Source organism: Zosterops lateralis (genome assembly GCF_965231275.1).
Source record: "Zosterops lateralis genome assembly, chromosome: 1".
Classification (NCBI taxonomy): Eukaryota; Metazoa; Chordata; class Aves; order Passeriformes; family Zosteropidae; genus Zosterops; species Zosterops lateralis.
The window spans coordinates 39816301-39842649 of NC_139762.1; the positions used below are offsets into that span (position 1 = coordinate 39816301).

General features: G+C 39.1%; 1 protein-coding gene across 12 annotated transcripts in view; it reads right to left on the reverse strand.

The window, feature by feature from the left end:
• The window catches only part of THRB (thyroid hormone receptor beta), a 167839-nt gene that overhangs the window by 53658 nt on the left and 87832 nt on the right, over positions 1–26349 (reverse strand). Inside the window, exon 1 of one of the 12 annotated variants that reach the window (XM_083867800.1) lies at positions 16045–16067. The exons of the other annotated variants lie outside the window; for them this stretch is intronic. The gene's annotated coding sequence lies outside the window, so the exon portion shown is untranslated. Of the gene's footprint in view, positions 1–16044; positions 16068–26349 lie in introns of those variants that run through there. 12 annotated transcript variants of the gene reach the window in all.

A 26349-nucleotide genomic window follows, 5' to 3' on the forward strand; every position in this document is an offset into this window, starting at 1 on the left:
TCCCTCTCTGGAGTCATCTAAAACACACCTGGACATGTTCCTGTGTCACCTGTAACCTGCTCTAGGTGACCCTGCCTTGGCAGGGGGGTTGGACTGGATGATTTCCAGAAGTCCCTTCCAACCCTAACTAGCCTGTGAACTGGTAAAATATCCTCCAGCATATGTGTGACAATGTGTTTTTACTTCATCTTTTCTCCCAAGCAAGGCACCCAAGACTTCATCTGGGCTCTTAGAAAAGTCAGAACCCCCTCAATCTTTTAAGGGAAGAGCAAATACTCTGCTTGATATTTGCCATGTACAAACCACACAGCCAGAGGTGACAATGCAAGGTCTTTCTTTTTGCTGCTTAAATCTTGTGGAACTTCAAAATCCTTCACAGTTTATCAATTCAGATTTGGGAGTATACAAATTTAGATCAGGCCTCCAATTAAAATCAGACACTGACCCACCCCACCACATCATGAGATGTTGTGAACCTCAACAATAAGCCATTTCCCAGAATTTAATTGTGGTTTGGTGACTCAGTGACACACAAGCATACTTGAAGCAAACACTTGAGTGTTCTAAACAAAAATTCTGCCCTTCCTGTAAATAATTACTTACTAAACATAAAATTATTGAGTTTGTACCAATCTATTAAAAAGGACGATAAAAAAGGATAAATACAATGTTCTGCAATGAATTCTGTATAAAGAGAAAAATTCTAGTTATCCTGGGAGTTTTGCCATTTTCCCTGATGAGACTAGGATTTGGCATAAAAGCAGCTGTCACTTGTGTAAAAAAACTAATTACAAAATAACTGTAAGAAAAACGGGTCTTTTGTTTTGAAGATTATACTAACATATTTGGCTTTAGTGGTCTTTTTGTGTGCCACAGTTTAAAATGGGGACTGTGCATCCTCTTTTTCTCCTCATACCTGCCTAAAGTTTCTTGGAGCGAGTCTTAATGTTGCTGAAAATGTACAGCATCTTGCCCATCTGGCATCTCCACTAGGTCAATTTAGGAACCGCCAAAAGATACACAGGAACTGGGACCATTTGTAATACCTGCTTTGTGATGATGATTTTAATCATCATTATGATGACTATTTAAACCATTAATTAAATAATGATAAATAATTAAAATAATAGTGTTAATTAAAATATTTTATGATTGTAATAATGTTCCCAAATGTCTTGGGATCTTTTCTAAAGGGTGCTTTTATACTGCATTTTATGTGCCAGAAGTAATTTCCTATTTTTCTTTCCAAGGAATGTGGCCTACAGATGGAAACATGGTGGAAATACAGAACTATTTATCCATTCTGGCACATACATTGCACAGTCTTCTGAAGGCACAACACACCTTCTGTTTCACACGAGCAAGAATATTAAGTGGTGTCTACATTAATTGTAACCAGTTCCTCTTGAAGGCATAGTTGTGTAAGATGTTGGAGGAAATCAGGTTCTTTTTAAGAGTCTAGAGCTAAAAGTACTTGAGCAGGCACAAATGGGAAGGATGCAGATGAGTCACAGATGAGGCTCCACTACATCAGGCCAGTAATGTCTGGGGGTCTTTACAGACACTGCAGAGTAAGTTTCTTTCTTGCCAGAAGTGACACAATTTTTATGGCTAAGCTTTGCTAACGTCATAGGGAGCAGCGAGCAGGCTTTGTTAGATTATCTTTTGTGTGTTGAGCACTTAACTTGCCCACAAAAGAGCTACCCAAGGTCTCATGGCTCTGAGTCACAGTCCCTGAACAGGCAGCATCAATTCAGAGACTGCTATCTCACATCCCACATGACCTCCCTGCTAGAAAGTTGCAGCAGCAGACTGGGCACTGTGCTCCTTCTACATCACTGGCGTTATACCCTACTTTTTTCTTCTTTTATTTTTTTAAAACAAGGTAGTCCTCATGATCATATTGGATTCCTCCAATGAAAGCAGCTAAAATGCATACTGCATCCTGACACGGAGTATTGTTTCCGATCTACAGCCCTGCACCAGGAAAATAATATTCTTTTACTGCCCCTAAAGACATTTTAAAAAAGAGACATCTTTGGAATCTTCAGCTCCTCTGGCCTGAATAGGTGATGTTTGGAATTAATTCTCAGGCTCTGGTCTCCAATACAGAAGCACTGTCTAGCCATATTGCCAGTTACTGCACTTCCTTACTTCTTCCATAATGAAAGGCGCTTAACCAATTAGCATTAATGAGTGCAGTTAGGTGTTTTCCCACTTTCACCAAGTGCCCCCTCCTTCACATGAATGCATCAGATTAACCAATAACTATCTAACGGGAGTTTGCTGCCCAGGGGAAGAGGGTGCTTTTGATGGTATTCCGATGCTTCGGATTCAAATGGTGGCTGCCAGTCTCCTCTAGGCCAGGGCCAGGGTAATTCTGTGGTTTGAATCCTGGTTCCTGTCCATACCATGAACTGCACACCTTCTGGAAGGCCTCAGGCTTCCCTTCCCACTCATCAAGCAGCTACACTGGGTGGACAAGCACTGCTGCCTCCTGTCTCTTCTCAAGGCAGGTGGGAAAAGCGATTTTGCACCTTTCAGAAGCACTGACAAGCTGCCCAGCTCCTTGCTGGACTGCTCTTTGACATCCCCTTTTAAAAGCCAGAGGAAGGGCCATGAGGCAACCTGGCTCATTTGCACAAATCCCTCTTGTAACCTTACCTGCAATTCCTGATGTCTCTGGCTTATCCCTGGCACTCTTACACAACACTCTTACACAATGCTTGCCAGGAGCTGGGTTGCCTCCAGGGAGGCTGAGAAGAGGGGAGGGCTGCTGGCAGACCCGGGGACGGGGGGATGTCCCCTGCCCAGGTCCTGGGAGCTGATGAGGGCACTGAGCAGGACAGAAGAGCATGTGGGTTTTGGAACTGGGCACAGGGGGGAAGCTCCATCACAGTCAGAGCGAGAGCTCCAGGACACCAGCCCCTCATGTCCTGCCATTCCACAAGTTATGACACTTCTTTTTTTTTTTTTTTTTCCTTGGGGGTAACAAATTATGGGATGTATCATCTGAATATTTTGTTCTGTAAACACCCTCTGTGGAAGTTGCTCTCACTTTTAAACTCATCTTTAGTGAAAAATCCAGAGTAGCAATTCTGCATCAGGAAAAATTACATGGTAGCCCATAGGCTGTATTGATGCCTAACTGAATTTTAAAATTTGTTTCAATATTTAATATTTCAATATTTAATAGCAAAGCAAAGTTAGTATTTTGGAGCAAGTTATACAGAGGATTTTGCAAATTTTACATATTCAGTATAAAATGTACTAGACCATGGGCTATGGTACATGATGCATTTATCATGAGCCAGCAGTATTTCCTCCCCTGCAAAACATAATGAACAACTGTGCATTGCATGAGAAATAAAAATCTATCTAGTTTTCCATATTTGTTTATATGTGGAAAAGCACCCATAAGAACTAGCTTTTAGGCACAAGTTTAGAAGTGGGATTTGACTCATACTTTTTATTGCTAGTATAGCTCAGCTCACAAGGACACAAAAACATGCAATAAAGCATAAAATCAAAACCTACAGTGCACAGTTTATCTGTATAAACATTTGCAGTCTATCCCAAAACATAAGAACAAAAAGGCAAAGAGCGATTGAGCTTTTTAATAGGAACGTCCAGAAATTCTGTGTAATATCCCCCTCACACAGACTCAACTCATGCTCAGCTCTGTGCAGGCATCAGCAGATTTTTTTACAGCACAAAAGCCAGAAAATTATTACATGCAGACAATAAGTCTCACAAAAGACAACGGTAACTTCACTATTTAACAGGTTTTTGAAAGCTCTTGTGTTTCAATAACCAGATCTGCAGGATAAACACTACTGAATTAGACAGAAAAACTTATTCTTCCTATAGTCTCATTATAGTAAGGCTTTGGATCTGGCATATTGTTTGCAGGACAGCCTGAATGATAAAGCTTTTGATTCAAACATTGCTACAAAAAAAAAAAAAAAAAAAAAAAAAAAAAAAAAAAAAAAGACCCAGCACCGCAAAATAAAGTAATGCAGGACAGAAGCAAGACAGAAATTGTTTTTATGATTTCATCAAAACTTAATGGCTTACTGTACTGGGGTAAATATATCTTCTTATAAGTGGAAAACATAATAATGCATTATTATGCATGAAAAATATAATAATGCATTTCTTCATCAGCAAAAAGAAACAGAATTTTAGTGTGTCTGTTGGTCTCCCAGCAGCCTGAACAGATTAGAAAGGCAGTTTTGTAAGTATCATTGAAAGAACACAGAGGGAGACTGTAATATTACTTTTAAACCACCTAGGCATCAAAAAGAAAATGGAATAAGTAATTCTCCTCTTGCCCTGTACTTACAGAAATGTGTAATTTTATCTCATTTCCAGAGTATCTCAAATCACTTATTATCACAATCTGGAGCTGCTGACTGCCCCTAAGATGTAAAGGCTCTAAGAAATCTACTTACATTCAGCTTAACACTAGGTCAGCATAATGGGCTGCAGCCTTCTCTTCGCTTTACTTCATCCCCTGGCAGAAATGTCAGCTCTCCAGCCTTTTGCTCTGACCTACTACATGTGTACACAGGAGGGCATGAGAGGAGCACAGAACTGGAGACAGCCCTGTTTAGCCACTATTCCGATAAACCAGGGTTCTATTGCCTGGGAGGGATTTTCTTAACGTGAAGTGTTACTGTGTGAGCTAGCCAGCTTTGCCAAAGAGTAGCTGATCTGTAACTGTGAATTAAGTGATGTTTATATCATTAAAGATTTAAACCTTTATTCACAAAAACTTCTACCAACTTGAATACATATGCAGTTGAGCAAGGATCCTGCAGGGCCGAAAATGATAGAAAAGCAAAGGCTGGGGGAGGCGAGGAGGAGTATACAAAAGATCTCTAAATTGAGTGATAATTTTGTGGTTTTGCGAGATACTTCATGGCTTTTGTGTTCTTTCTCCAGCACACGGGTGTTCCATTCAGACATCAGCTTTGACATAAAACTTTCCTTGTTTGTCTGTTGCGTTCTGTCGACTCAGGAAACACTAGCTCTCCCTGAAATTTCAACAAGGGACAGTTTATCTTCCATGCTAATTTCTCTTATTACTCACTTAGAAGCATATATTAGATGAAGGCTGTCTTGAATTACCTACCTACTCTGCAACTGACTGATGTTAATTAATCCCAAAGATAATAAATTTCTAAGACTTTCCTTGAAACTGGTGAATTTACCCCCTTATGATGGAATAGATAAGGAAAAAGAATATTTTCTAAAGGTCAAGAGGGGAGGTACCTGGATGAATCTTGTTAACACGAATGCATTTTGTCAATCCTTCTTATATATGCTGTGCCTAAAAAATCAGTGAAGCAGAAATGAGTATGTTCTAATCTACAAATGTCACTCTGAATAGGGATAAGTATTACCCTAAAGATTGGTACTGGCATTTGTTTGAGCTATTTTCAGGGATTCAGATATGAACAGCAGAGTTAATTCAGCTTTAGGCTTTCTGCTTTTCTTAACCAGAGCTTCAGAAAGTCATCACGTAGTTGAAAAAAAAAATTCTAAAATGAAAAAAAAAAATTCTAAATGAAAAATTGTTGTCTGTATTGCAGGCTTTGAGTTACAGTGTGCGAATATATAGAACTTTGCAGAAAACCTTGGAAAACAAAACAAGAGATGCTTTTACTGCTATGGATTTAGCCTCATGGGTTTTGTCTATTGTGTGACTTGATGAGTTTCCAAATTTGATTCTATTTTTCTTAAAAACTGATAGCTGAATTGCCAAACCACTGAATTCTGAAACGTTCGACACAGATCCAGACCTGAAATACATGGCTTAAACTCAATTATAATTGGGAAAATCAAGTTTTGAAGGAGTTGATTTTCAACAAAATCAAAGTAACAGACCAGAACAAGAAGTTAGTTGTTTTCTGAAATCCATATCCCTAGCCAGCAAGAACTATGGTGGGTGAATGAAGTCTAGCTAGAATCTGTGCAAGCTCCTTTCCACAAGCCAAACTGGCAGACCTGGAGCCTTTGCCTGCCACTGCAGAAGTGGCTCAAGGGAAAAGGGCATCAGAGGGTTGATGACAGTGTGACACACACCAAAAGAGGACAGTGCATCTCTGGATGCGTAGGTTCAGGCTTTTTATCGAGCAGTAAAGCAGAAAACATCCCTGAAGGCACATTGAAAGCACACCAGAGACACAAAAAAGTATGACTAACAGAAAGGGAGGGACAAACATGTAAAGTTAAATGATTATGGGGCTGGACTGACAGATATCTGTTGAGAATTAACTGTGGCTTGGTGAAGTGACGAGGAAGTGAACACAGGGATAGCCATGCTCAAAAGAGAACAAGGAATGATGGAAGAATGTGACTGCTAAGGGAAGTTTGGTCAAATTATGATAATGGTTACTGGTGGACATGTAATTAGGTTAGCAGGCAGCTATATTTAAAAAGAAAAAAATCATGCCTGGTTTTAATTGATATTTTGAAATGGAAAACCTCATATTGCTATTTCTGAGGTTCACCCAAAAGCTTGTTTTTCAAAAGAAAAAATTCAATGACTTCAGTAAAAATTAGGCTCAGATTGGAAAAAGCTTTCTGCAAACATTCTCTCTGAAATTTCAAAATACGAACCACATGTTTCATAGATACATAAATACATTTATAATTATTATAAATAAATAAAGAGTTTCAAGTTACCTGGCAATAAGCTGGTGGTCATAAAATATGACTCTATTAAAACTATCTAAATGCCCATTTGCTTCTGGTTTTGGGCAGACAAAAGTCATGGAGAGAAGGAATAATACTTCTGAAAATGAAGTCAAAGCTCTTATTTTGCATTTTCTTTTTTTAAACAGAAAATTGCTTGTACCCTCTGTAATGGCTTTGTCTGTATAACCAGCACTGCATTTAGTAAACTGGATTTCAGCTGAGGATTTTCACAGCTGAAAAGTTACCATATTCAAAGTCCTATTCCTTTTAAACTTTTTTTAATTTTTTTTTTTATTGAGAGCAAAGAAATCATGGTATATTCCCAACTAAACAATTCACTGATTTAATCTTTAAGGCAGGCAGAGTTTCCTAAGAGGTGTTCCTAATCTCTACCACATCTTATACCCTTTTTCCTGATCTCACTGGGGGCCCAGTGCAGAGAGGAGAGGACAACTACTACTCAGAAGATGTATATACACTGATTTTAAGTGCAAACATCACAGATATGTGCCTGCTTTTGTGTGCAGACTGGAAATAAATCACATAGCCTAAGTGTTAACAATGGCCTTTCAGTATGTCTGATAGAACAGCGATTTCTTCTTATTTTTTTAGCCCTCTCTTCTTGTTTGCTGCCTCATTTACAGCTAACAATAATAGAATTAAGCCCAGAAATTAAAAGAAAAAGTTTAATCACTGATGATTTCGCTATCTCTCCCAAGCAAACAACAAAAGTCCACAACCTTTTAACCTTTTCCATCCTATTTGCTAATTACTTATTTTCTAATTAACCCATTATGCATCTGTCAGTGTGTTTTAAATTAAATCACTTTAATTGCTAGTAAGTAGGGTTTATTTAGTTCCTGGTATGGCTGTATGGGGTCATGAGTGAGGAGCTGTTGAACCACTCTGAGTTACAGGTGGCTCTGCAAAACTGCTGAAGTTGCTGAAGATAAAGAGGAGTTAAGCTGCTTTCCATAGGTGATTTGATTTTAATGTCTAGTGGCATATTTCTAATGGATGAAAGTTTACTGCAATTACAGGAGGGCATTTTTTATTTCTAGTATGTACATCACATCAGGCATTATTTTGTTGATTGAAATAATTTTTAATAAAGGAATAATTATGCTAATAGCTCTAGAAAATGCCAGTATCACAGTGCTTACTTTGCTGTATAGCACAATTTTTTGAAATGCAACACAACTATATATATTAATAGTCGAATTTCAAAATAAAGAGAATAAAGAAGGCCTAACACATGGGACCCAGGGAGTTTTAAGTGTGAGGCTAACAGTCAACCCATTAAAAATCTTCCAGCAAAACACTAAAAAAATTGGTGATAGCTTTAAGGATGGACATAATGTCTAATGAGGACAGACATAAAAGATTTTGTTCTCTGTAGCACAGCCCCCTTCTACCCCTTGCATGACCTGACTCGCTTCACTGACCCTGCAGAAAATACCCACTTTTTTGCTGGGTTTTCTGCTGGGTTAGTGAGTTGAATGATCCCTGTGAGGTGGCTGGTGACCACCACAGGTGGCACCAAGTGGCAGGAGACAGCAGCTGCTCGGAGGCAAGGGGTGGGAGATGACGTTCACCCTGTCTTATAAAATGGCACACCAGAGGAACACAGGATGGGTTGATGTCTTCTGTCATAAACTAGGGTATTTATTACTCTGTGCATTGAAATTACTTTTTAATTGTTAAATTATTTCTGAAGCTTTCTGAAACGCCTTTGAAGATTGTTAAGTCTTGCACTGTGAAAAAAAACCCTAAAGACAATGCAATTAATTTTAACTCTTTTTGTGTTTAGATCCCTATACACTGAAGAAAGGCACTAAAAAGTGCTAGTTCTATGTTCTGGAGAATGACAGTATGAAAAGGTGAGTCTTCCCTCTAGCACTAAGTAAAGCCATGCATCTAGTACTACTGAGACATGAGAATAAATTCCCAGCAAGAACCCAAGCCCACATCATTGCTAAGTTACCTAAATGTAACAATGGGTCAAAGAAATAATAAAGACCACGCACAGGAAAGACTTAGCTGACAGAGTTAGCTAGCTGAACTTGTCACGCAAACTTTGTTCTGAAAATCCGTGAACAACCCTAAATCCCAAGCCCAGCCTAGATGTTAAATGTTTTCTTCCCTGTTTCTACCAGAAAAAAAGTATGTGTATGAAATCAGGAGTAAAATGAATTAAAAAAAAATAGAGAAATAAAGTAGGTTATGGAGGACACCTGAATAAGACCTACAGTAACCCATCCAAAAGACAATCTTTCTGAGCAGTGCGGAAGCTGCAATTGGCCTCTTCAGCTTGCTGTCATCTATGCAACCTCTGGCTACAGGCTACCAAGACATGGCTGGAAGATTCTGGTGCAGCATTTTGTTGCTGCCAGATTTCAACTACTGCATTCACCCTGGCGACCTCCTTGCTGATCTCGGTAGCTCCCCACCTCCACAGGCAGCATGCCTGGGAAGCTCATCTCACCACCCCCCAGTCTTTGTGCCACTCCTCGGCAGAACACCCCATCCCTGCACTTGCTGTGATAGCACTTCCACTGTGACACAGCTCACAGGCGCAGAGGAGGAACATGAGGGGCTGCAGAATGATGTAAACTGGAACGGGAGACTTTTAATTTTTCAACAAGGAGCTTTTGGATGGCCTTCAGGGACAGCAAAGCCTGTCAGACAGATTCCATGAAAAGCTCCACAAATAGATGTATCTGCAGTACAGAGAGCGAGGATATAATCAGAAAGCTCACGTTTGCTTATAAAAGGTAAAGAATCAAGGATGCAGCAATAGAAGTGCAGTAAGACTCACAAAGATATTTCCAACAGCTGATTTTGAACATGCTTTAATATTATACGACCCATCATAAAATTATCCATATTGACCTGTCCTGAGATGATGAGGCTTTGGGCAGGTGTTCTAGAAGCTTAGACTGACAGAGAAAGTCAAACCACTGAAAGAAATTACAGCTCTAAGGGTGGGCTGCTCGTAGGTGCACAGAGGCATAGGAGAGATGCTAGAGACAACACACAAGGAGTCCAAGCCTCTGGAAGGAAAGCACGGAAAAATCAAGCTGGGGAAATTAAATTGTAAGGCCATGTTCAGTATCACCTGTTTCCCCTGGATTGTGAGTTGCACATCTGAAGCTGATTTGCTTTCCCTGGTTAGTCAGTAGTTGGGTCAGATCTTTCCAGTTTCACTACCGCCTGCATTCAACCCCTGTTTAAGATCTGGAGCACATATTTATCAAAGCAATAAAATTAGGGGTCTTGAAAGGGCAGAGGGAGGTCAGTATAGAAGCAGCATCCTCCCAGTGTCTGAAGCAGAACTCTCATATGAGCAGATACATTTTCCTCAGAAAGCACACCAAAAAAAATCTTATTCACCTCTTTTATTAAGGTCATTAAACTCTCAATACTAGTGTTTCATAATGTCTATGTGACTGAGGTAACACCAAGGAATCAATCCGAGTTTCTTTGCTCTCCTGAGTCAGCGGGATGAGCCAGGCTTTTCTTTGAATACATAATTGTCTCCTTTCTCCTCCTTTCAAATTTTCCAGTTAATCTCTCCTTCTGTTCTAATTTCACATCTCCTTTGTGTAACTCTGCAACAGGAAAACTGGATGTTGCATTTCATTCCTGATGGGCTCCATTACCAAATGCCAAAGCCATGGCCCTGAGGGCTCCATCTCTGTGTTCTGCTCCTGTGCATCTGCTGCCTGACAAACAAACAGATCCTTGAAGAGCATAGCTTCAAGCAGGGGCAATCACCATTCAAGGAAAACTTTGTTTTAAGATACCCAGCAGAGATGACTTAAAAGGTTAGAAGGAAGATGCTGAATCCCACCTGGTATGGAGCGCCAGGGGCAAGACAGTGATAAAGCAGGGAGTGCTCCCAGAGGTGCTACACACTGAACAGTTCCAAGGAACTGAAGATTTTTCTGGTTAAAGCTGTACATAAACACACTGCAGTGGTAAGGGATGGAAGATATAAATGTGAGGATTACCCAAGTCAAGTTAACAGATTAATTTTCGCTGCTTATCTCAGGAAAGACTGCCCTGAAAATAAAGACAATAAGGAAGCCAAAGAGTCAAGGGAGAGGCCACAAGAAAAACAAGTCCCTAACACAAGACAAGATGGAAATCACTACTTGTTCAGTAGAATTCAGTCCTCCATTTATCACCATTTCTATTTAACTAATATGTACTTTTATTTTAGCCAGACACTCAGAGACAGTTTTTATGCCACTCACATCAATCAGGAGAAGCAGAATGGGAAATCATCCATGTATTGCTGATACTGAGGCTTCCCATGATTTATCTCAGCAGCATCATATGGATATTAAAAAGGACAGTGAAAATATATGATCTTAGAAGTGATATTCCACATACTTCCCACCAGGCTTATCTGGAAACATGCTCAAATAAGCATCAGAGACATTCTTTTCCTGTTGCTTTTCATAGTGTCTCAAGCAGAAAAATATTAAGTGTGAAAAGCAACACACCAGACTAAATTAAGGATTGTGGGCATTTTCCCATCCAGTGATGGGAAGGAGCCAATCTATCACAGCAATTTTAGAATTAATAAGTTTCACAAGTATTAATAGATGGATCTAATCTACATTCCATGTTATCCAAATTACCTTGTGCTGAAAGGACAAGTTCTGTATAATGAAGAGAAACAAACGAAGCTCACAGAAAAATAATTAAAGTTGGGGAGTTGCAACGGGAATTGGAGTCAGCACTGCCTCATGTTCTGTGTTGAAAAATTATTCTTACGGTAACCCAGCTTCCTCATCTTTAAGGTGGAGATGATAATACTCGTCTCAGTTCCAACAGTATGCCAGTAAGATCTACAGATAAGCCATCAGAACTGCTATTATTAATATCATATATGCTTGGCATGCATTTTTTTACTTCAAAACAGTTTTATAGGATGCATTTCTAGTCTTCTCTCAGTGTTTACTTTTTTAGACTTCAGGAAAGTTATTCTCAATTTATTTACAATACTTGGGCATATTCTTTGCCACTGACTTTAATTCTATTTTACAGCTTATTAGTTTTATGGGATTCTGTTCTCTGTACGATGTGAGAACACAGGAGCGGAATGATTCAACTAACATCAGTTTTACCAACCAGCCAGATTTAACAGGCTATTTCTTGTTGTATCCTATAAACACAGTGAGCAGCCAATCTGATAGTTAATGATGCAAACCATAAGCAGAGCTAGTGTTTTGTGCCAAGATACAATATGCGGAGATTGCAAAAGCTCATAGGGAAATTTCTGTGGAAAAAATACAGCATGGAGAATTCTGTTACTTTGTGCAATTCCAAACGGAGTATCTCTACTATGAAAAACAGATTAATTAGAAAAAAACCCCGAAGATATTGACAGAATGAGAGAACACCTTGTATTGTTCGTGGAAGGTATCTGCAACCAGCTGTGGGAAAATTTTATCAGAACAGGATCCCCAGATTTATTTTCATGCTCTGCCATCCACTAAGAGACTTTGGTCTAAATGACAAAGCAGTTTGCTTATATGGGAAGCACAAAATGTACTAGCTTCTAGAGAGGGCTTATTTTTTAGTATCTGTGAAGTTGTTGGAGACTCTTACATAAGAAGTTATTTATAATGACTTAAAAATAGAATTTTCTTTGAGGTATCCTATCCAAATTATAGAAAAAAAAGACCTCAGAAACAGGATGAGATGTGTTTTTAAACCAGGCTTTTTTAAAAAAACCCATCTTTGTAGGTCTCTCAAAAAGGAGACTCGCATACAATCAGCATTTTCTGAACTGCTACAGAAGCTACAGGGAATAGCGGACTATAAAGCGCTGTCCTTGATTACACACCGACAATAAAATGAAAAAAAAAAGTCTTAAAAATTCAGAATGAAATAGCAGAGTTGGCAGTAATGACCTGATTCACAGTTCCTGAGTACTGCAGTTTGACAGTACTGGATCATTAGAAATGCCTTAGTAACACAGACATCTCTCCTGAACAAACTGATATCGCTACAATCCATCAATTTACTGGAATTTCATAACCACACGAGGCTTTATTTCTCAGGTATTGTGGTCAATAGCTATATATAGCCAAAATATGTGTCATATGTGTCTCTCTTCTAGTTATTGTATATTCAATCATATATCCTTTTGGTACATTTTACAAGTATTTCCTTATTTTGATTTTATTCATCCTTATACTTTTTTGTAGAGTAATGGGCTATAATTCATGAAAAATCTGCTCAGCTGTAGAAATAAGTATTCTGTTTGAGCCTTTATGAACAGATTTAAGATGTCATTGTCAGCTTTAAGATATCTGCCTGTATTAGTCATCCTGCCAGCATTAAGATAGTAAGAGAAAATACAAGGGTTTGCTGGAAGGCCCAGGAAGCCAAGGGAGGTACTGACGTCAGCTATTTTGTACTATGTTCCTCTAGCAAGGGATTAAGACACAAAGAAGAGCTTCTCATGCCAAATTCTGTACTTCTTCATTTGCACTCATTTCCATTGAGCAGGCTCAATAAAGTCTACTGGGACTGTCACTCCTGCACCCTTTGTACAGGTTTCAATGATTTCTCTGATGGGTGAAGGGAAGCTTGGCAAGAGGTGGCAGGGAAAGACAGGGAAAGGGAAGGGCAAAGGACCTGCTGGGGTGTACAGCCACACATGGCCATCAGGACCAATCCTGTCACCAGAGGCCAGGTTTACAAGGTTGAGATGGATGGGAATGAAGGTGGGGAAAAAGCAATTAAGGCTGGGTTGTTTATTGGGGAGGAGACTGGAGTGGAGAAAAGAGGTACAAGGGCAGCAAAAAGGAGGGTCAAGAAATGGCAGAAGTAGTAACAGCAGATGCCAATGATGTTAACCAGGGCTGCTTGGGGGTAATGATGAGGTGGGGGTGAACTTGAGTACTGCAGCCTGTGGTCCCAAATTGGAACAACCACCTGAGCCTGTTGTTCTGAGCACATCCTGTGTGCTGACCTGCTGGCGCACTCGGGAGGACTGAGTGGGATAGGCACAGAGGAACATCCAAGGCGGATGGATCCAGCATTCGGTGTTGTCGTGGTGGTGCATGTACCAAGCCTGACTGCATCAGCCTCTTCCTGACCTTCTCCTCACATGCACACCAGCAGAAGGAAACCCTCTCCCACCAACGCTGCGTCATCTCCCCGAAATGGCATCAGCTAAATTGATAAAGGCGGCAGCACTTTTCCATTGGCATAGCTTTGTATGTATTAGGGGCTTTGCCAGGATAATTTCACCAGCTAGGAGGGGATGATTATTTTTAGATGTCTCTACACAACATATGCATGCTGGAAAAATCATCTGAAGTCATTTCACTGCTTGCCTAGTCCCAAAGAAGGAGTTAATGTGATCAAATTCAGTAAGTGGAAGAGCAGGTAATGAAACTGAATTGCCCATTTCTTCGCAAAAATGCTACATGAAATTATTGCATTCTTACATTCTTATTTTGGAGACAATAGGGACTTAGCTAGAAAACTAGGCAAAAGTCTCTTCCTTCCAAATTGTTTTTTTCCCTGGTGCTTTTCTAAAATAACCCTTAGATCTTTTTGCAGTTTGTTTCATACAGACAAAATTTTCCTATAAGTATTACTGGCTTTAGATACTGCACAAATTATGCTTAAAAGGAGTATATAGTGCATTATCCTCACAGATATCAAATCCAAGTACCCCCACTCAGAGTGTAAACAACTGATGTTGAAATAACTAAGGCTTCATTTTCCAGCAGACGGATGTTCTGTCTTTGGGTGCCAGCTGTGCTTCTGAAGTTTAGTTCAAATTTTGAACTGAGATGCCACAGAGAAAGAAGAAATCATATATGAGAGTCATTATCCTCAAAAACAAAAGGGAGCTCTACAACTCTCAAAGAGAGCTAGACAAAAAGAAGAAAAAGGGGCTTGTTCATTAAGGAGAAGACTTAATAAAATTCAGAGACCAGACTACAGAAAGAAATCTGGTTGCCTCCACACCAAGACGTCTAGAGTAGATAGAAACCCAGAAACATCATTAAATATATTAACTCTTATTAATGACAAGGTTTTTAAAATTAAAATCTGTTCCATTTTTCGGAGACAGTGACTGAATGTCTACTGAATAACCACTGAAAAATGTCCACTTGCATTCAGAGCACATTTACAACTAAGCAAAAGCACTGTTCAATGGTACAAAATGCAAACAATTGCACGAAGAGCAGTGTAATACTGGAGAATCCAGGCACTCCTAGGAGGAATCTGAGATTTGGGATGTTAGTCATTGCCAGCATATTTCTTGCTTGGTTTAGCTACTGGAATATTTAACAGTACCATACATTCTTTATTAAAGACTGGTATTTTATACATAGTGTGTTTGTTAAGAGGAAGATTTTAAGCTGCTAAACCAAAAGTTCAATTTGTTAGGATTTATTCATCACGGAAATAGCCAAGAGATTGGAAATAGATCAACCTACATGCAGTGTTAAAAATCACATTTACAAGGTAAGTAACAAAATAACCTGTATGCCTTTTTTGTTGTTACTGCTCAGTGGGGAAAACTTCTGACATGCAGGTAAAACTTTTTTTTTTTTTCCTTAATTACAAGCTACTGAAATTCCCAACTAATTTTAAAATAATTAAATCAGATGGAAAGAACTTGCACTAATTTTAATCTTAAAAAATCACGATGGATATATGGGTGGATGACTTTTCATAATTCTTAGGCAGTGGTAATCACAGTTCTCCTGGTCTTTGATATAACACTCAAGATTTTATTTGAGGCCCAGATATAACATTTGGCAGCTGTATACAAGAATGATCTCAAGTGAAACCGTCTTTACAATGATCGTCAGTTCCCTGTTTCAGGTGGTTGAATAAAGCTGACATTCACCTGAAATACTTTGATTTTGCAAACCCAAAAAAAACAACAAGCAGTCTGATCCTGATCCTGTTCCCATTTCACTTGAGAGAATTTTTCTCTACCCACTGCTTATATTCTTTCATGGAAAAGCAGAGATAGCTCAAGGCAGCAGGCAAGGTAGGCAGCAGCCTGGAGCAGAAAGCTGCCTACACCACCCTGGAGAAGAGGAGAAGAGGAGCACAGTGCTCATTTGCAATTCCACAGCCCTCACTGGTGCACTGTCTCACAGCTCAGATGCACTGCCTGAAATCAAGGCTTTCAGATGAAATTTCACCAGTGTATGAGTACCCATTGTTTATAAGTATCAGCTGCTCTGGAGCTGGACAGACGATTTCTGAAATATTCTTCTGTCTTACAAAATCAGTAGTACTATGTAAATAATTTGAAGAAATCTATATTTTTTACATACTCACCAAATGAACCCTCACTTGATGCTGGGCAATGCTTGCTTCTCTCAGTACTTTTTCACAGCTGGTGGATATTTTGTTTTGTCTTGTTTTGTTTTCTGAATCCATGTAAAACAACTCCAGACTGATTTCAGTTCCATGCTGCACAGATTTCTCCCAGAAAAGACTGATAATTTTCTTCCTGTGTTTTCAGGGAATGTTTAAATATTTTATATAAAAAGAGAAACAGCTTCAGCAAGGATGCCAAGAGACCCACACTGGGTAATTCTATCTACCTACCAAGAAAGCTCACAGTCAGAGAACAAATCAGACAAGATGAGAGACAGAAATAGGAAAGCCTCAGTACTGCCAACCTGCTCTATTGTGTATCAGGCATTTCCTCCTAGTTTTGGGAGACAGGCAGGGATGCAACTTGCCTGGCTCCATAACTGAGCACTGTCAGCCCCAACTCACCAGCTTAGGGGTAAGACTTTGCTTCCATTCCTCTCCAAGGCATCTCTCCTTATGGGCAGCTGGAAGGTTCGTGTGTAAGTGCAGTAAGGAATAACAAGAATTAAGCCTGAAATAACTTTCAGACTCTGAGAAACAAGTGTCACAAAGCAAAACCTTCATGTATTTGCCTACATAGGAGTCCTGTGCTGCACTTAGCTTTTTGATCTCAAATGAAGTCTCTGGTCTCTCCAATGTGCAGGCGCTCATCTTGTTGAGGAAAGTTAGGTTAAAGCACACACTCTGTTTGTTAGTCTTCTTTCATCCCAATTCATACAACCTCCTAACATTTCATTTTTCTGGTCTTCCTTAAGAGTCAGGAAATATAAGAAATCAGTGGGTGTTTTTAAGCACTTTAGATGCCAAATGATGAGTTGAATGGTTATAATATGTGATTCAATTCAAATAGTCTCTCTGTGTCCTCACACTCAAGATTACCCAACAGATTACACTTCCTTAGAGCTGTCTGTATCACAAAATCAGAAACTTCAGATGGAAATCAGGTATTAGCAAAGTCTTAGTCAGAAACTAATGCTAGTGTCACTAGCTTTCCAAACTAAAGCATTTAAAAAGCAATTTCACCACTACAGAGAAAAACTTAGGCGGAATCTACTGATTAAAAAACACTAGAATTAGTATTATTTAGTTCAGGGGGTTTACGTGATAATGTTTTCTTGTTTTTTTAGGTAGGTTGTTAAAGATGTTAGAAAATTACTGACAGAGACTTCAACAAAGAAAAAAAATACCCTTTGATGTTGCTGAGAGAACTGGGAGCAGTTTTGGAGGGGAGCATATTCTGATCTATTTTCTTATATGGGAATATTTTCCCAAAACAAAGTCAGTGGCAGATTCCCCCTTTAGGGCTTCAGTCTGATAACAATGATCAGTCCCCAACCATCTGCACGAGTCCTGACTTGCAAGCAGAAACTTGAAGGTTTTTTCACATCTATTCCTGTGGCTGGTTGCACAGGATTTTCCTATCAGTACAAAGGTACCTTGCAGACTGTGTGCTAATGCTCTCCCTCCTTCTCTGTGCTGCTGTGACAAGGCAGTGTGCTGGTAAGGAAATCCGGGCTCGTTAATCCTGCCAATACTCTGCACTGTGTCATGCGCTGCTCATTAGGAGCTACAGGCACCCAGACTGCTTCAGCCCATCATTACAGAAGTTACAGGAGCCTTTCCCATCTTGCTGCTAATAAAGACATGAAGTCTGCCACTATCACGATTGTCTTCAGAAGAAGAAAAGCAGCAGGTGCTAATTAAAGGAGGTGCCACAGTAGGCTGTACATTAAATGTCATTCAGAATGAACACTGGAGTGTGAAGGACGGAAAAAGCTTGATTCCTTTTTTCAAGACACATAGCTGAAAGTTAAACACTGAATGACCTCTCTTGAAACAATACAATCTGCATCGATTTTCCCAATTTCTGTAATGAAACATCCTTAAGCCATGCATTAAGAAATTGACTGCAGTGTTCAACAGGCTTTTAGCATTTCAACAAGTTGAAAGTTTGTTCTTTCAATGCAGGATCAGCTCCAGTCCAGCAGTAGATTTACTTCATCTGTTCATTCAGACTCACTGCTGTAATTTGTGAGCAGGATTTGCACAAGTGCAGGGTGAAGTAGTGAAGGATAGCAATGATCAAAAGGGGTTTAATCTTATAGGGATTTATATAAATTCTGGTATATGGAGACTACTATAGCATGTCTCACCTGAGACAAAGTGAGTACCTCACCAGTTGTGACTACAGGAGATCTGCCAGTTGGTGTATCTCTCCTGCAAACTCAGTCTGATTTATGCCAGCTACAAACACCACACTGTACTCTAGGCAACACCTTATACTGCTCATCTCTACCTTTCTTTCAAGTGTTTTTCCCAGTACACGGTTCTCTCACTGTAGACACAACTGTCAGTGTCCTGCTAGATCGATAAGCAATGCTGACTCTTCTTTGTAGCTAACTTATACCCATTTCATAGGAAGTGTTATCATGGTCTTCTTCCTAATCACCTTTTCACTAAACTAAGCAGCTGTGCTTCGCTAAAACCTTACTTAGAACTCAAGCTTCCCATGCCTTTGGTATTTCTTGATACTCCTGTCTAGACTGTCTCTTGTTGCTGACCCTGTCTCCTATGATACTAAACTGGAGCAGGTGCTCCACCTGGGACCTCAGCAGGTCAAAGTAATCATGCACACCTTTTGCAGTCATTACTTAGGGCAATCTACATATTAACTACTCCAGATTATTCTTCCTGAAGTAAGTCTGCTTTCAGTTTATATTAAACTATGCAGCAATCACACTGGAAGAGAAATAAAAGCATCCATTTATGTAGCTCACCTGGAGTAGCTGCCCTGTCTCAAGTTTTGAGGTGACATTTTTCCAAACTATTATCATCAGCATATGCACACATCAAATGTACACATTCCCCCATTTCAGACCTGATGTCTACATCCATCCTGCACAGGATACTTAAACTTTCAACAGTTCTGCACTTTACTGAGAGCTACCAAAGACAGAAAATGTCAGTGAACATTTCTGAAAATAAAACTTAGCTTTGTAAGAACATCTTTTTCAGCTATCTGGAAGCAATCTACATTTATTTTATTATTGTAATGGACATTTTTATTATTGTAATAGAGTAGATGTCATTATTGTTCACCAAAAAATATATTTAAATGATATCTTAAATGTTATTTTATGGGAGTAATCAACACATCATAGCATCAACTTTCATCCATGGTGCAGAAAAGGTCAATATGCAAATTGCAATATGCTAAAAATGGATCTGCTCTGAGTAATGCCCAATCAAGTTAGTGAAACTACATCCTGAAGACAAAGTTTGGCTTTTTGTTTTACCTCTGATATTTTGAATCTGTTCTACAGACTAATGCGAGATTCAAAATGTCAGGGAAAAAAATGAGAAATTAAGCAATGTAGAAATAACATTTTCTGTCATTATACAGAATCTATTTATACAGTAGAAATCTTTGCATTACTTTTTCTGTGAAAAAACACATTTGATTATCCATCGGGTTTTCTGCTTTTAATTTTAATATTTTTCTATTTAAATTTGTGTAAATTTTAAAATTACTTATTACTTCTGTATATATATTAGATGAGCCTTAGAACAACATTAGCATTTTTTTTTCTTTTTTTTTTAATCAGGGAATCAATGATAACAATCTTTTAAGCTGTTTGAATACACCTATATAATTCTGAAGAGCCATCTGGTCAGTGTGATATCAAGTCTTTTGAAGGTGACAAAGAATTTTGTAATTTTTTTTGTCAGAAATTGTGAAATTTTAACATCATATAAAACCATAAGTAAAATGATCCAAAGACCAATTACTTCCATAACTGCATGATTAGATTATTTTTCTTCTCTTTAATATCTGAGATTTTCAGATAGATGGGAAGGGAAAAGTAGAAATCATTACGTGTAGTATGTGTCCCACACTTCATGTACAACTTTGTAACTAAGAGAACAATTGAAATATATACAAAATATGGAGCAGTTATTGTACCTGGAAAGTACCTGGCAAACGGGTTAATTCTGCATATTTATGGCCACAATAATGGTGCTTAGTACCTAACAGGCGTAAGTTTTGCTGGGTAAAATTGCTCTGGAAAAAATAGAGGATTTGATAGGTACAGCAGTTATATCTGTATACATACATCTGAATTCACACATTCAGAAAGTCCTTTGGGACTAACCCATTCTGGAATAAAATATTATGGAAGACAGGCTTGTTACATCCAAGTCCCCAGATGAACTATCAATATTTATTAAGGAGGACTTCTGTTCTACATAAAGCTGTTCACATTTATAATTTTTCCCAGTTTGAAATTTCATACAGGCTTCACTCCTTTTATTTTTCAGATATGTTCTCAATGTTTTCCTTTTGTAATTACCAGTAAGAAACTGCTAGATGCTTCTATCAAAATGTTACAACATTGGCAGGCATTAGTCTATCTTCACTTGTTCTTTCTATTATAGGGTTTTTAGATCATGTCAGAAAAAGATTCATCTGAGGATGAAAAATACTGTCCTGTTATACATGCTTTAACACTACAGACATGAAAAATCTGATAGGTCAGAACAAAGACCAGGTTACTTGGATGCAGTTGATGTAGAGTGAAACATGGAGAACATGACATTTTTCTCTGTCCTCTTCCGAAAAATTCCCACTGTTGGCTTTTGGCATATGATGGACATTCAGCTCTAACCTTTATAAAAAATCTGTTAGACACAAGTACTTTTTTCCTAAGTGGCCATAAGTCCACTATGATTGTAATTCTTCTCCTTTTAAAAATAATAATATTTATTGTGACTGAATTTCTTCTGCCATTGAATTGCTCAGCCATGCTCAATACTGTCAAATCCACCATCATGCTTTATTACTTCAATAATAACCCCTTTTTCCTTATGTTGGATTGATTCCTTACAGGATTCCCCTGTTGTAAAACTCCATGATTTACTCCCTACTGCTTCCAAACTTTTAACCTGCTGTTAATTCACAACAAGTTCCCTTTTCAGTGCACAGCAGCTTTAATTTTTCATAAGCCTTCAGGTAAGAACCCTATAAATAACTTCTGGAAATTCAAGTAGATTATAACTGGATCATATTTTTTACCCAAATCATTGCCTCCCCTGAAGAATTGGGTAGACCTGTGAATTCTGAGCTCTTCCTGTTAAGCCAGGCTGTTTAGCCTGCATGATGAACAACACAATCCTAAATTATAATTGACTCCCTCTTCCCATCCATTTCATGCTGAAGCACTAAACTGCAGCTGTGGTTTGTGAGCACTCATCCTGATCAGCTCTCTATGCACATGTGACAGTCCGGCTGTCAGAAAATTAAAAGTTCTGAATTATGGATTTTTTTTTTTTTTTACAAATCTATTATTAACCATATCCAAATTTCATTTTCTTTTATTTCTCCAATGTAACAAAAATGAATGGAGCTGTGGGAGAGAGGAGAAAGCTCTTGAAAAGGAGAAGCTAGCTTTCCTAGAGATTATTGCTAAGGAAAACAACAAGCCTAATACCAATACAGTAGCCCAAATTCAGGCCTTCCTAGCTCAGAAGAGACCTCAAAGTTTCAGGGGCAGAGGAGAAAGACATCTCCACTGAAAATCCTTAAGGAAACAGGTGATTTCACTTGGTGCTCCATCATAGTGATAAAGCAATATTGTCAGAGTATACCTGACACTGGAGCAGTAGGTATGGGCCGATGATTTAATATTGAGCTTTTACTGCCATGTCTAAAGAAGTTTGGCTGTCTGGTAAAGTGGATAACAGACACAGACCAAAGTACAGTTATTCACACCCAGTTTTATAGTTTGTTTTTTCTCATGGTATGACACGAGACACGAAGAAAACAGCACAAAGCTTTCTGTCCGCTTGAACTGACAAATGTAGGATTCCTAATAGAAGAAAAATCCATGGTGATATTACCATAACTATTACAGTGCTTACCTTTGGATATAACTACTCATATATATTTATAGATATAGGTATATGTACACACAGAAAAAAAAAAAAAAAACAACAGAAAAAGCTTATGTTTCACTCTAGATAACAATTACAACATAGTGAAAATGGCTCACTTGCAACATCATGGAACTGTGATATCCTTTTAAGTGATTACTTTGTTACAGTTTCATATTAATACAAATAAATTATAAACAACTCTGCTAGTGCTGCTAGAAGAGTTTTGGGTTTTTTTCCAGGTTCTGTAACTATCATTTTACAATATAATTCTTATGGCTCAGTTTTGGTAAAAACACTTGAAGGCAGGTATATAAAAGCCACGGCCACCTTCTCTAAAGATGTTCTCCAAGCAAAATCCAGGTTCCTGTTCCCCGGATTCTAATGTTGGCAGGCAACTACTTTTCCTGTAACAGGCTGAGCAAGATCCCAAATCTGAAAAAATAACAAGCTCTAAGAATATTCAGGTCTAGAAATGCATGCTCCACAAGAACTTCAAACTAACCTTTGATTGTATATACATGTTTTAAGAAAGTAAAAGCAAGGTCTGAGCAAATCAAAGTACAAAATTTGAAGTAGAGGGGGATGGGAAAAGCTTCCACAAATTAAACTGTTAGGTACTACAGAATTTTGCACAGACGCCGCAAATAGGTAGGTTAGAAAACAAAAGAACATGAAAGAGTTGAAAAGTGAAACAATATAGGTTTAAAGAGCCAAGATTAATCATCTCTCTTTCCTTTGAAAAAGAGCATTCTAAAAAAGCATCGCCAAATGCAAGTATGATGCCACAATAAAAAAAATTATTATGTACCAACAAATACTTAGTGTTTGAAGAAACATCACAAAAACTGCATCACAGCCTTGAAATAGATATTTAATGCCACAGAAAATCCTTAGTTTAAATGGGTACAAAGAAAAGTGGTTTAGATGTCATTTTCTCTGTTTAGCTCACAAAAATAAGCATTTGTTTTAAATTTCTTTTTCTGTGGTAACAAATCCAGATGAAATAAGGTTATGCTTTTTTTGTCCATCAATGCATACCTTTGTTACATTAACCTGAAAGAATTTTTTATCCTAGATCTTTGAGCTGCATACACAAGTATAAGAGAGGCAAATATCATAGATAAAAATGAACCTGGTTTAGAAACAGAATTTCTGCCATGACGTATCACAAGGAGAGTTAACGTTTTACTTTCCAAATAAAAAAATTAAATACCGAAACATTCTTTGAAATGTTAATATTTAATTCTTTAATAGCATCCTCAGAGACTTTCCAACTCTCACCTAATTTGAGGGTAATAGGTTACAGCAATTTTTATTGCTGCACTGGACATAATTCTTTTTCTGTGTGCTTTTATGTTATGCCAAAATTGCCTGAATGCATATGAGTAGGTTTAGGTAGAAGGAGGGGGCTGGTTTGGTTTTTTTTTAGAACGTGTACATATTTGAAGGAATGCTTTTGCTTTCTGCTTTGGTTTTTAACAAACAACATTTCTGACCATGCACCATCTCACTATTGTTTCTATTTGTACTCGCTGCATCTGCTCTGCAGAACTTCCCAATTTTATTTTTTCCCTGTAAATCACATTGTATTTTGTATGCAAACCTTACACAGAACTGAAAAGAATTTAACGAAATGTCCTCCACAGCCCATCACAGAGCTCTGATTCACATGTGAGACGGTGGCAGTGACCTGACCCTGTCTGGGCTCTGTGTTTGCCTCTCCCTGCCCTGTTCTGGCAGAGGAAAGCCCAGCAGAAATCTGCTGGCTTCTTTCAAAAAAGTCTTTAAGTACCACATCTTGAAAAGCACAAAAAGAAAACTTATGCATTTAGAAACCCATTTACCAGCTGTAGCAGAGGCTGAAAAGCAGCAACAGAGAAAAAGCAAAGAGAAGACTCACCAAGATACATCCTGATGTAGGGGGAAGAGTTTTGGTAGCAACCGTCAATAGTTTCTGCTTCTCTCCTCTTTTCCTTTCTCAGTGCCCCCCACTCCTAATTTCCCCATTTAAGGGAGAAAATAACAAGGCAGAAGAAGCCAAGAGACTTTCATGACATAAACAATAAGGCCTTCCTGTGCCAATATTTCCTTTAAAAACACTTGCCAATAAAGCTCCTGGAGGCCAGCAAGAGAAAGAAATGCCGAAACAGCCATGACATGAACTTGGCATATTTTCTGACTCACTCACTTCCCTTGAGACAATTCCTCCAAGAGAATGTTGAAGGATAATGGGAAAAGAAAATTTCTTCCAGCAAAAAGGACTTCAGCTGCCCGTGCATACAAGAAAACTGCCAATTAACTTTATTTCTGTTTACCTACAGCCTTGCTCACATAGCCACCTCCACTGACATGTTTCCTGACTCACACACTCATGTTTGTACGTTCATCTTGTAAGCCTGGTGTCTGAGACAGACAAGGCGATTTAAAAAAAAATCTAAGAATTCTTGACTCCAAATAATTTCTGAACAACAGAGAGAATGATCAATAAATGATAAAGGGTAGCCAAATACTTGGCTGCTTCACATATTAAATCCATGTTTCCCTTTTCTTTATCCCTGCTATTTATACCTCTTTTATAATTTCTCAGAGCCAGACACACTAGTCTATAAAACACTAAGAATGCTCATATTCCTTTGGATACCTGTAATGAAAGATTGTCAAGATTATTGTGTCTCATCAACCTATCTCATTTTGAGTGAGACCGTGTTTTCAAAAATAAATGGCACGTTGAGAACCAGAAATTAAAATCACCTTGGAAGTCAGCATTTTACACGCACATGCATGCATTCACTCACTCACTCACTCACTCACTCATTCCTGGGGTGCAGCTGGCCCCTGCCTGTGTCTCACGGGCAAGCACGCAGGGCTTTGGCTGTCTCCTCTCACTCACGCCTTCATCTTCACCTCCACCGCAGGGGACCTTCCCCAAGAAGCTGGAGCCCATTCCTGAGGGGGAGCACAGGCAAGAGGCAGACCAGCTCTGTACTGAAGGCAGGGGGCAATGTGGATTCTACTCCATCACGGGGTCATAGTGGTTCCCACTTTTCCAAGGACAGGCTGGCAAAATGTTCTCTGGCCAGGCTCTGCTCCAGGGCTGCCACCCCACTGCACTCCCCTCTAACATCAGACCAAGCAGAAAACCCCCACCTCAAGCCAGACAATGCAGAAATTGTTGTTGCTGTTTGATTACCAGTCCCAGTATTGCGATGTGGGGACACCACCTGTTCCTTCCACATGTACCTGACCCAGGGGAGCATGCAGGGACCCACCCAGCCATGCTTCCCTGGGAGCCTTGCCACTGTCACTGCACCCTGTCACTGAGTGAGCTCCTGCTCACTTTCTGTTTCTAAGAAGGCAGAGGAAACTGCCAAGTGTTCCTTGCTCAGCTAAGGGCTCTCATTGTTGCTGGGGTTTCTTTGGTTTCGCATTCAACTCCTTAGATTAGCATCAGAGTATCACATATCAAAATAACCACTAGTGAGGATTTGCTGGCCTGCCCAGAGGAGAGGGCTCACCATGCCTACAGCTGCAGAATTTTAGTGTAATGTAGTCTGATATCATACACCCTTGGTTTCTACTCTCTAATAACCTGCTTGCTGCTTTAGCAACTTGGGCTTATGCCACACTCACCAAGTCCCCAGACTCTCCTCTAAGAGCCCCCCTATCCCTGAAGACACTCAACAATCACAGCTAAACCAGTACCACCATACTGGTCATATGTGGGTTTTTTTCTAATTTTAATAATTTTGGGGGCATTCCTAGCTAGTATGCCTCTGCTGGTAAAACGTATAAATGGTATAGGATGCTATAATGGACACAATCTACATTAGGAATTACCTACTAGCTCACCTTTACTCCACCATGACTGCTGGGCACCCTGTCAAGTCACACACACACTCCCCCTGCATGATTCTTTTTTCTTAAGCATCTTTTTCTGCTCAATTACAAAGCTAACACTGGTTTGTTTTTAGGTTTGTTTTCAGCAAAACCTGAGAATGTATGTATTTTTTTGTAACACCACTGGGGCAAGCCATCTGTGGTTGGCTGGCAAACACTGAAATTCAGGGCTGGGGCAGAAATATTTAGGAGTCAAAAAAAGCTGACTTGCTCAAGAAATTAAAGCCCTTCTGACAATCTTCCAGAGAGCCCCTGAGGAAAAGGGAGGGAACCAGAGAAAGACTCAAGGAAAATGGATGGGAGCCCAGCGTTGAGATTCACGCCAGAGTGGTTCCTGGCCAAGAAGGAGGGTTGGCAAGTAGACAAATACAGGCTTTCATAGGCAGCATTGTAAACAAGACATTAAAAATATTAATCCATTTAGATTTCAAG